The following is an 11,501-nucleotide window of genomic DNA, read 5'->3' as shown; positions in this document are numbered from 1 at the left end:
AAGTGGGGACCACTGAGTGGCACGACGCCCCACACCCCTGCCTAGAAAACTTCAATTTTTTTGCTCGTTTTCAACTCTAAGCCCTCTAGATTCAATTAGTTCATTCCCTAAACACTTAGATTCGAATACATAACCAAAATATGCAAGAATCTACTCAAAATAACATCAACTTTCATGAATCTAACTCAAGAATTTCTCAACAACTTCAACAATCAAGAACCCAATAGAAACTTCAAGACAATCCATCAAGAACTCAATTTCTATACTTTCAAGAACATAATTTCGCTGAATTAAATCATGATTGGCGCGTGACTGAACTAACCCAACGCTATGTGATCTCACATACCTTGTAGGGATCAACCATTGGCGAAATTCACAAGCTTAACTTCAAGAACGCTACGAATCCTTGCTTTTTCTCCTCTTTTTTTCTCTTCTCTCAAAACCCTAACTTAATTTTTATGAAGTGTAAACTGAACCAATTCAGTTTAGACCCCAACTTAATTACCAAAAACGAATTTAATTAATTGGATAGTGAAAAGACCATAATACCCTTCAAAAATCCAATTTTGGCCTTCCTTCTCTAGACAACCCGACTTCAAATGGGCATATCTCTCTCATACGAACTCGAAATTGAGTAAACTCGGGGGCGTTGGAAAGATAATTCAAAGATCTTTCATTAGATATCTTATAGAACACCTAACACATCTTGTATTGAGAGTTATGATCGTTTGAAGTTGACTCAAAACTTATACTTAGCAAAACCTGCTAAACTTTCCAAATTTGATCTTTCCAAAAATGGTTTCTTTCTATGTCTACTTTCTTTCTAAAGCGGGATGTTACAAATATTTTACAAATACATATTGAATTTTAAATTTTTCATGAATTTTATGATCAAGCATAATCTTTGAAATTCAACTAATAGAAAAAGGTCGAAAGAATCGTTTGCTTTGAACAAGAGAGAGCTGCTTAGATGGTAAGCATATCTCACTTTCAATCTTAAGGTTATGAGTTCGAGTCATCAAATAAGAAAATGTGGGAGCTCCCAAGGGGGAGCTAAAACAAAAACTAATAGAAAAAGTAAAAAGTATCCATGACAAAACAACTAATCTTTTTTGGGGAGGGGGGTGGAAATGGTGGAGAGATTACAATGTGGGAATCGAATCCTCACTAACAAGGCGGGAGTTCAGATAACCAACCAACTAATCTATTAAGATTCCCTGATCAAATGGTTATTCAAGTTAATACTACCTCCATCCACTTTTAATTGTCATAATTTCCTTTTTTAGAATCAAACTATAAAAACTTTGACTAACATTTTACAATGTATATTTTCCTCACATTGATATGCAAAAAAGTTGCAATTTATAGTACTTTTCGTATAGTTTTTGAATATCTATATTTTTTGTTTAAAATACCGGATTAATGTAATCTAATTTAACTTTGAAAATTAGTCAAATTAACTTTTGAAAAGCGCAATATGACAAACAAAGATGGACGGAGTATCGTTTGATATAGCATGGGGTGAGCTGCTCACTATTTTTAAATGACTGACATGCCTCATCCTTACCTTGCCCATTCTGCCTCTGCATGTGCCATATGGCTGATTGGAAATGGTGCTTTTAATGTTAAATTAACAATGACAAGAGTATAATGATAGACTATCCTCATTATTGCCCATCTTAAATATTTTTTTATTATTAAAATACTTATTTAAAGAATTCTACGAAGAGTATTTGCAACAAATTTTTATGGACGAAAAATATATTCTAATCATAGATAAAATATAAAAAAAAGAAGAATATTTTTATTAATAGATAGTGTGGCTTCAATTTTATTTTTCTCTTACTTCAAAGCTAATAATAATCATCATTTACAATTATTATCATAACAACTTTCAATCGCTATTGATAATTATCATCATTCTTAGTCATATTACAAAAAATATAATTATTCATTCATGTCATAAATTATCACTATAGGATAGGTCGTTACACAATAGGTAATGATAATTGTCATAATTATGTGTTCATTCTCTGTTATCATTAACTATCACCATAACCATTATCAATGAATGAAAAATTAAGTCAACGAGATGTTTATGATAAATCTCGACTTCAACTACTACACACTTTAGACATGTGGATTCCTTTCCTCTTTAAGAAAAGAGACAAGTGCTAACAGAGAGTAACTTACATAAACTACTACAATTACACCAATTCCCTTTCTTTTCAACACACTAGCATAAATACACAAAAATACCTCATACATAGAGAAAAACTTTGATAGCTCCAAATTACTATCACTGATATAATGTATCTACATAATCAACCTGTAAAAAAATCCAAACATGAAATTCCACATTCTGTAAAAAAAAATTCAAACATGAAATTCACTAATCTATAAAATAAAGTATTAAACTGTTAAACTACATTCACAATTCTTATAAATAAGGAATCATTTACCACAAATAGAATTCAGAAACAAGAAAAAGATTTCAGGGGATTAATCACAAACCCTAGCCCTAAATTTCAAAGAAAAGAAAAGAAAGAGAAAGAGGGAACACGAGGAAGAAGTATTTAGGGGAGGAGAAATTGAGAAACTTATCAAATTATCTTTGAAATTGTGTTTCGTGGAAGAAACAACCAAATTTTTGCTGAAAAATCACTTCTAAAACTTGGCAACAGACGCTTCTTTGACAGTTTGGAAAAAACTTGCCATATCCATATATGACCTGTAATTTATCCATAAAATACCCATATTTTAATGGGTTAAATATGGGTATAAGCCCAAATATTACCCATTTTTAGGGAAATTTTTCAAAATGTCAATATTTTGACATTTAATAGGATTCAATGTCAACACTTTCAATATTAATTAGTAAAAATGTCAAAATTTTAATTTATTATGTATCTTATTTAAGTTTTTATTATTTGTTTTAATTAAAAGAATACAATGTTAAATAACAAAAAGGAAAAATTTAGTGGAGAGAATTTTTTAAAAAGGAACAATTGCTTAAAATTCTCAGCAGTTACAAAATTTCAAAACTAAATACTAATCGGTCTTCTCCATAGCTGATGAGTTCTATCATTATCGATTTTCAATATATTTTGATTGAATTTTTTTCTTTCTATTTGTTGAGAATTATTTTAACGAAACAGTACAACAAAATCATTGACAAACGAAGGATTTTTTTACTGGGAGTTCGATCAAATTGGTTGAATACAAATTGGACCAGATATTAGTTAATTGTTTCATCCATAATCTTTTTCGAAGTGATTATAAAATTTTGATATGAAAGTTTGTAAATAAGTGTAAACTGTATCTGTTTTCAATGTAAATTGTATGTACTATGAATAACGTAAGAATACAATTTGGTGGATTTGATTAATTTTTTATAGCTGTTGATTACGAAAAATGTTAATGGATTATTTGAAGATTTTTTGATCGGCCGTTTGTTTTTAATGGTTCAATATTTGTTTTGTATACATATATGTTGGCAGACTTCATTGAAATATGCATAATACAGTTTTGTTCAAATTTATTTTTAATGTTTCATTATTTGCTTTTTACTTGATGCAAGGACTATTGTAAATACATACATTTTTAACTTGGATGCAAAAAACTATTAACATCTCTAATTCTGTATTTGTTAATGACTTGGGTATTTTATTTTATTTTAGTTTGAATACAAAAAAAATATGGGGAGTATTAGTTTTATAATTATGCATTCTGGGAGATGGAACGAAGAAAATTGCTACGTTGATTACACAATAAAGGCAATTATAATGAAAGAATATGCCACGTTTAAAGATTTAGTTGATGAAGTTGCTAAGCAGATTGGTGTTGATTTGAGATATAATTGTTTGAAGCTTAAGTATAAATAGCAGGTAGCAATGCACCTTTGGGGATACTCAACGAGATGAGCGTGAGAGTATATGTGTCATTGAAGAAAGAAAATAAGAAATTGGCAAAGTATCCCATATGTGTAACTGTGTTTGTGAAGGATTGTGAATTGACTGATAGAAATCTATATGAAGAGGGTGTTGACATGTCTGGTATAGATGAAGGAGATACTATTGATACACAAGCATTAGTTCTTAGTGCACCATTAGTGAGCAATGCGATAAATAACGAAATTATCTCAAATATCAATCAAACGGAGGTAATGGAAGATCAAGTATACAAGGACAAAGGAACTTTAAAGGCCGTGATGAGGAAATATGCCATTGATCATAGATTTCAGTGGAAGACAGACATATCAAGTGAAATAAGGTACTTATATTTATATAATTTTATGATTGTATACTATAATAATTATTCCATCTAATAGCAACCTGTAATGTAATCTGTTTATTTTTTTTGTTAATGTTTCGAGCAGTTATACACTTGTTTGTATCTATGATAATTGTGGGTGGATAATGAAGTCATCCAATATCAATAAATCGGGAATGTTTAGAATTAAAATGTTTGTGGATAAGCATACATGTCCATTGAAAGATAAGGTGTATAGTCAGTGACAAGCAATAAACAGTCTTGTTGGAGGGATAATAAAGCCCAAATTGGTGGATCACAAAAGAAAGTTAACACCAAAGGATATACAAGTTGATATTAAACTGGACCTTGGAGTAGATGTATCTTACTCTGTGGCATGGAAGGCTAAAGAAAAGGCTATAAATGCATTAAGGGGGGCACCGTCTGATTCATATAGTAAATTACCCAGTTACTTATATATATTGGATAGAACTTATCTTGGATCGCATATAAAGATGAAGAAGATGAATGAAAATCAATTTTTGTATCTCTTTATCTCTCTCTTTCAGTTCATAAAAGGTTATGAGAGTTGTAGGACGATTGTTATAGTTGATGGTAGTCATCTAAAGGGGGCTTATAATGGAGCATTTGTGTCAGCGAGCACTCTAGATAGAGCAGGTAACTAGTTTACAATTGTATTTTTCTTCTTGAAATAAGTATTGTATTCTTCTATAAAAAAAATACAATTTTTTGTATCTTCTCTATTAAATTATAATTTAGTTTCAGGTAATATATTGCCACTAGCATACGGTATTATTGATTCAAAAAATGATGCATCTTGGACCTGGTTCTTTAAACAGTTTAGAGAAGCTCATAGTTTAAAGGACAATATGTGTGTTGTATATGATAGGAATGAAAGTATTATAAAGTCAGTTTCGAGGGTACATAATGGAGTACCACATTATGCTTGCACATGGCATCTGTGAAAAAATGTGAAGACACTATACAAAAAGTCACACGACAGTCTTTCTAAAGTTTATTATGCCATGGCAAAGGCATACAGACATTCTGATTTTGATGATTTGATAAAAAAGTTGAACATGTTGATATTAGAGTAAAAAATTATTTGGAATTGGCTGGTTATGAAAAATGGGCAAGGGTATATGTAACAGTTGATCGAGGCTCTGTTATGACATCGAACATAGTTGAATGCATAAATGCATGTCTGGTTGTAGCAAGGGAATTGCCGATATATGATTTCTTGAATAAGTTAGGCAGATGTTTGGTCGATGAAATTTCACAAATCANTGGGCAAGGGTATATGTAACAGTTGATCGAGGCTCTGTTATGACATCGAACATAGTTGAATGCATAAATGCATGTCTGGTTGTAGCAAGGGAATTGCTGATATATGATTTCTTGAATAAGTTAGGCAGATATTTGGTCGATGAAATTTCACAAATCATACATCTGCTTCAAATACATTCACGACAGTTTGTGGTAAAGCTCAAGAAATGCTCGCTGAAAATGAAGAACGATCAGTACGTATGATGGTATGTTGTGTTTTTTCATTTTATTTTGTATTTTATTCATAAATCTGTATCCCTTTACTAGTTGTATCATGCAATTTCATTTGATTTTGTTTAACATGTAGTTGCAATAAGTAATTATGTGCACAGTGTTCATCATGAAGGATCAACATTTATTGTTTGCCTGGAAAGGAAAACTTGTACATGTAGGAGATTTCAAATGGATGAAATACCATGTTCGCATGCTTGGGGTGTTTTAAAGAAGAAATTTCTTGATCCTGAACCGTATTGTTCTGACCTTTATAAACCAAATACATTACTTGTTATATACAACAATTCAATTATTCCATTACCTGATCGAATCGATTGGAATGTACCTGAATATATAGAGAATGAAGTAGTGAGGACATCAAAATTCAAAAAACTATCGAGTAGGCCACCAAAAAAAACTTCGTGATAAATCGAACAGTGAGCTACATGGGAAGAAGAACAAAAATTCTTGTAGTACCTGTGATTGTAAAGGGCATAATAGGCGGTCATGAAGGAATGGACCACGCACTAAATAGTTATATATTTTTGTATTTTTCCTTAAAAGTGTTGGATGATTTTGTTTGCCTGATGTTTCTATCGTCTTTTATAAATATTATATTTCGAATTGTATTCAGATGTCAATTTGTATTGTCATTTATTATGCATTCGTTTAAATATATTACTTCAAATTGACCTTGTGTAATTGACTTACTTTTCTGGAAGTAACAGTGAATATAACTATATTGATCAATATGAAATACAAAATTGTTCAAGTTCATTATATGTAAAATGAATACAATTATGTATTCAGATGTCAGTTTGTATTGTCATTTATTATGTATTCGTTTAAATATATTACTTCAAATTGACCTTGTGTAATTGACTTGCTTTTCTGAAAGTAACAAAGGATATAACTATATTGATCAAGACGAAATACAAAACTGTTCAAGTTCATTATATCTAAAATAAATACAAAAAGTAAACTAACATATTCTGGCAACACAAAGTGTATATTGATCAATACAAAATACAAAACTGTTCAAGTTCATTATATCTAAAATAAATACAAAAAGTAAACTAACATATCGTGGCAACACAAATTGTATCCGTATTTGAGAGGTCGGCTACCTATCTTTGTATTTGAAATCATAACCATTTGTATTTAAATACTCTATTGAGAACACATGATGACTTTACATAATGTATTTTTGAGAGTTCAACACTTCACAATCAATGAAATACAATAATATGTCTCAAAATTGTTTAATGATGAATCAACACTTTATAAGATCAAAATGATGACTTTGCATAATATAGTAGACAAAATAGTTGATAATAAAGCAAGATTAACTAAACTACAAATACACAACTAATGTATTTCAATTGTTTCACTATCATCTCGAACTATTTGAGGCATGTTATGCCTTGGGGGCGCCTCACTATAACTAATGGCTCCAGCATCATTCTTCTGTTGGCCATAGTTCCAAAGAAGTGCAGCGTATCTTGACCTTAAAAATATTACATCGAATTTACCGGTCTAATTTCTTTGTCCATAAGACAGCCACTCAGCATAAGCAAGCATATAAATACAGCAATCCCTACATACATTTCGAGAAGAGAAAATAACGATACAAATAGACAAATATATGAGAATACTAAATTCATAATAATACACCAACTTACAAGTTGCCATGGTCCTGTTGAGGTATGTTTTCTATGAAAACTATATCAAAAAATTCGTTCTCTTCTTGACTGAGAGATATATCTACTCCTATGTTCTTGTAATAATCGTTCACTGTCAATTTTAGAGGAATGAGTTGAGCCAACTTTTTTACCTCACATATGATCGCTGCATTATGACCTGCTGCTCTGTAAGAATCATAAACATTTATACGTTTATCATTAAGAGATACTACTGTCAATACCCAATGAAATTTGTCATTAACATGTACAGAAACAAAGATGTGATCCACCAGATGCCAAGGGATGCCAGCATGCACTTTATACCCTCTAATGTATTCACTTATAATATGCTCTTCATCAACGCAACAAACATCACTATCCAAATCTGCATACTTCCCCCAAATCGATGAAATTTTAGATGTAAATACACAATCGACGCTTGTGTATTTATAAATGCTTGCAACTTCATACTTGGCTTTCTTTCGCAAATAATAGAAAATAACATTGATATGCTGAACAAAAAATGATAAAAAATCATTAACTAATAAAATTTATTATTAATGAAAAAGAGATATAATTCTTACTTACCGAGTCACTCAGCAACTGTCTTTTGGAGGACAACTTGTAAAACCAATTTTTATTGTCTATAAGATCAACACCAAAATTCATTGGCCCTGGAATATCTTCTATATTCTTATTGTATCGGCTTTGGTCATGCTGCCTAAAAAAAATACAAAATGAAAAAAATATAACAATCAGAATGAATACAATGTTAAACCCATACAAAACATATTCAACAAAGATGTAAATTGAATTTGATAATGTGATGTCTTGCAATTTGAAATAACTATGAAGAAGCTTAGAATTGGAATTAGTCATTTTTGGAAAAATTCAAAATCTGGAAATTTGCTGAGTATGGAAAAAAAATGAGTTTTTGGTCAACTTTGGATGATAATAACTCCTATCTTAGGATGATTTAGGTGTAGTTCTAGTTATCTTTGGAAATTCCTTGGAATGATCTTTCCAACGCCGCCGAGTTTTCTCGATTTCGAGTTCGTATGAGTGAGTTATGCCCTTTGGAAGTTGGGTTGTTGGCACAGCCGCACAGGGCAATTTAGTCCGAATTTGTAAGGGTAAAATAGTCTTTTTTCTAACCATTTCTTTTGGTTATATTAAGGTTTTAGACTGATTTTAAATCAGTTTTCCTTTTTTAAAAGTGAGAGTTAGGGTTTTGGAGAGAAGAGAGAAAGAAGAGGAGAAAGAGAAGAAGAAGCAAGAATTTCGTCAAGATCGTCGTGGATATCGTCAGGGGTGATCCCTACTAGGTATGTGAGATAATAATGTTGGGCTGGTCCTTTTCCCCACACGCCAAACTCGTTTTTAATTTCGAGAAAGATTTGTTATGGTTGTTAAATTCTTGTGGTTGTGTTGTTGAAGTTTCTTGTTGGTTTAGTACATGTTTTCGGTTGTGATTTTGAGTTGAATCTATTGTATATTAAGGGTCTTTATGATTCTAAGTGTTTGCTGATGGAACCATTGAGGTTGAGAGGGTTTAGAGTTGGAAAGAAACAAGGGGAAAAAGTCAGATTTTTGGGGGAAAAAGGCGGGGGTGTCGCGCCAGCCAGCGCACCCCAAAAAAGGGACGCTGAACTTTCCCCTTGGGGCGGCGCGCCTGGCAGAACGCCCAGCAGGCCCCTCTGAAGTTTGAGGGCTGGCGCCCCGCGCCTCTTAGTGCGCCAAGGACGCCAATCCTTCCCTTTACCTTTCATTTCCCACTTTTTCATACATGTTCCTTGGTAAAGTACCTATGTTTTATAGTTGTTTCCAATACTTTAAGGTACATCTTAACATCCCAAACTCATCCATAAACGTGTGATCATACACTTTGAATTCATAATCCAATTCGAGGAAAGTTAGAATCCAAGTCAAGTGAAGTTAGAGTCAAGTTTAAAAGTTAAGAAGCAAGTCTTTAAAGTTTTTTTTTTCAAGAGTCTTTATTGAACATTTTACCTTCACTTTAAGGCTCAAGTTTCAAGTTGAGTAAAGGGTATAGAGTTTCAAGTTGAGTAAAGAGTACTATAGAGTTGAGTTCATTTCTCAAAAGTTATCAGGGAACTAAGTATTCCCAAAGAAGTTTATAAATATTTTTACATTCGAAGTAAGAAAGGAACTATGATTTCCAAAAGAACCTTTGGGCTAAGTTTTGAGCAATTATCTCAAACTAAAAGAAAGTAGTTTGTGTTTAAAACACTTATGAGCCAAAGTATTTTTGGGAGTAGTATTGAGCACCGAATTGGGAAAGCGAGTTCATATTAACTCAACTCTCCATAAGAACCATGTAGCCAAACATGGGATTTAACGGGTCGTTTTTCATATATTACATGTGTTCATTGCTTTATTTTGAGTTAGGTTATTCATGAGTTGAGAAGAGCCAAGGTAAGTGTTTCTTTCAGAATCTTTTCAAGCCTATGTATTGTTTAGCATTCCAACTCGCATACTCGTACATTCAATGTACTAATGTCAGTTGTCCTGCATTGTCTTATGATGCAGACACAGGTAACCAGGATCAGTATTCAGCGCCTCGTTGATCCAGCTTGAGCACTCAGAGTCTGTAGTGAGCCTTCTTGCATTCGGAGGACTCTTTTATTTGCTTTCTAGTTTTAGTTCATTAGGATGTTATGGGGTTTGTCCCAACATCCAGCTCAGTTGTTTTAGAAGCTTCATAGACAGTCAGTTATTAATTCTTTAATTTCCTCATTTTATCTTATGCTAAGACTTGGGTTGCCATTTTGGGCAAGTTGAATGTTTAATTCTTTTAACAGTCTAAGTTATATTATTAAGCTATTTAAGAAAGTTCTTTTAATCATTGTAATCATGCTTAGAGTCTTCCGCTGAGTTAAGTAAGTTAGGCCAAGGGTTCGCTTGGGGCCATCAATGATTCTCGAGTGCCAACCACATTCAGGGTGTAGGCTCGGGGCGTGACAAAAGTCTACAAAATACAACATGAAAAACAGATTCAAAATACAGAATATGACAAATCACACCGATCAGACCAATCAATTTCTTTATCGAATACAAAGGTGTAACTACACAAACAGATTCAAAATATAGAATATGACAAATCACACCGATCAGACCAGTCAATTTCTTTATTGAATACAAAGGTGTAACTACATAATCAGATTCATAATACAAATAACTAACAACAACTCTGATACTGTTATGAGTACGAAATACAACATAATTAATTGATTCAGCGTGAAAAAAAATAGAACTAGAAATGGATGATTTCAAAAATTTGGTGCATTATCAAAGCTAACAAAAATATCCCCAAAATACGAAAATAAAATAAAATTGGGAATACAAAATACATACTAACAAACCTGCACAGTGTCCATACAAATTTGCAAATCTATTCAATATCAATACATACGGAACTAGAAATGGATGATTCCAAAAATTTGGTACATTAACAAAGCTAACAAAAATACCCCAAAATACAAAAACAAAATAAAATTGGGAATATAAAATACATACTAACAAGCGTGCACATTGTCCATAAACATTTGCAAATCTAATCAATATCAATACACATACTAAATGGATTTTGAATACAAAAAAAAATAGATAAAACTGCAGTCTAAAGTAAAATTATTGAAAAAAATTGTTCTTTAACAACTTCAACTCAATATGCAAAAAACTGAACATGCAAAAATAATTAATTACCTCTTCATTTCCATCCCCTTAGACAACTATTCGGTCTTCGTCATCTTTTTCAAGATCCCTACGAGTAGACGAAGATTCTACATTTCCGTTCTGAATTTGAGGAAGGTTTTGCACACCAATTGGGTCTTGTAAATGTTCTGATAGTCTCTCTTCCCTCATTTTAGCAACGAATCCTACATTATCCGCTATTTCTTGAGTAATAAATAGATTAAAGGATGGAAAATCGCTAGAAATTTGTTGATTAAGTTGGATACCTCTAGTAAGCCTCTTGGTTTCAGCCAT

The 11,501-nt window shown here is 32.0% G+C and overlaps 1 pseudogene; it reads right to left on the bottom strand.

The window, feature by feature from the left end:
• Positions 1-7,179: 7,179 nt before the first annotated feature.
• LOC125868811 (uncharacterized) lies at positions 7,180-11,501 on the bottom strand (annotated as a pseudogene).

Source organism: Solanum stenotomum, chromosome 6 (assembly GCF_019186545.1).
Source record: "Solanum stenotomum isolate F172 chromosome 6, ASM1918654v1, whole genome shotgun sequence".
Classification (NCBI taxonomy): Eukaryota; Viridiplantae; Streptophyta; class Magnoliopsida; order Solanales; family Solanaceae; genus Solanum; species Solanum stenotomum.
The sequence above is the reverse complement of the archived record's forward strand: the minus strand, read 5'-3'. Positions and strand labels throughout refer to the sequence as shown.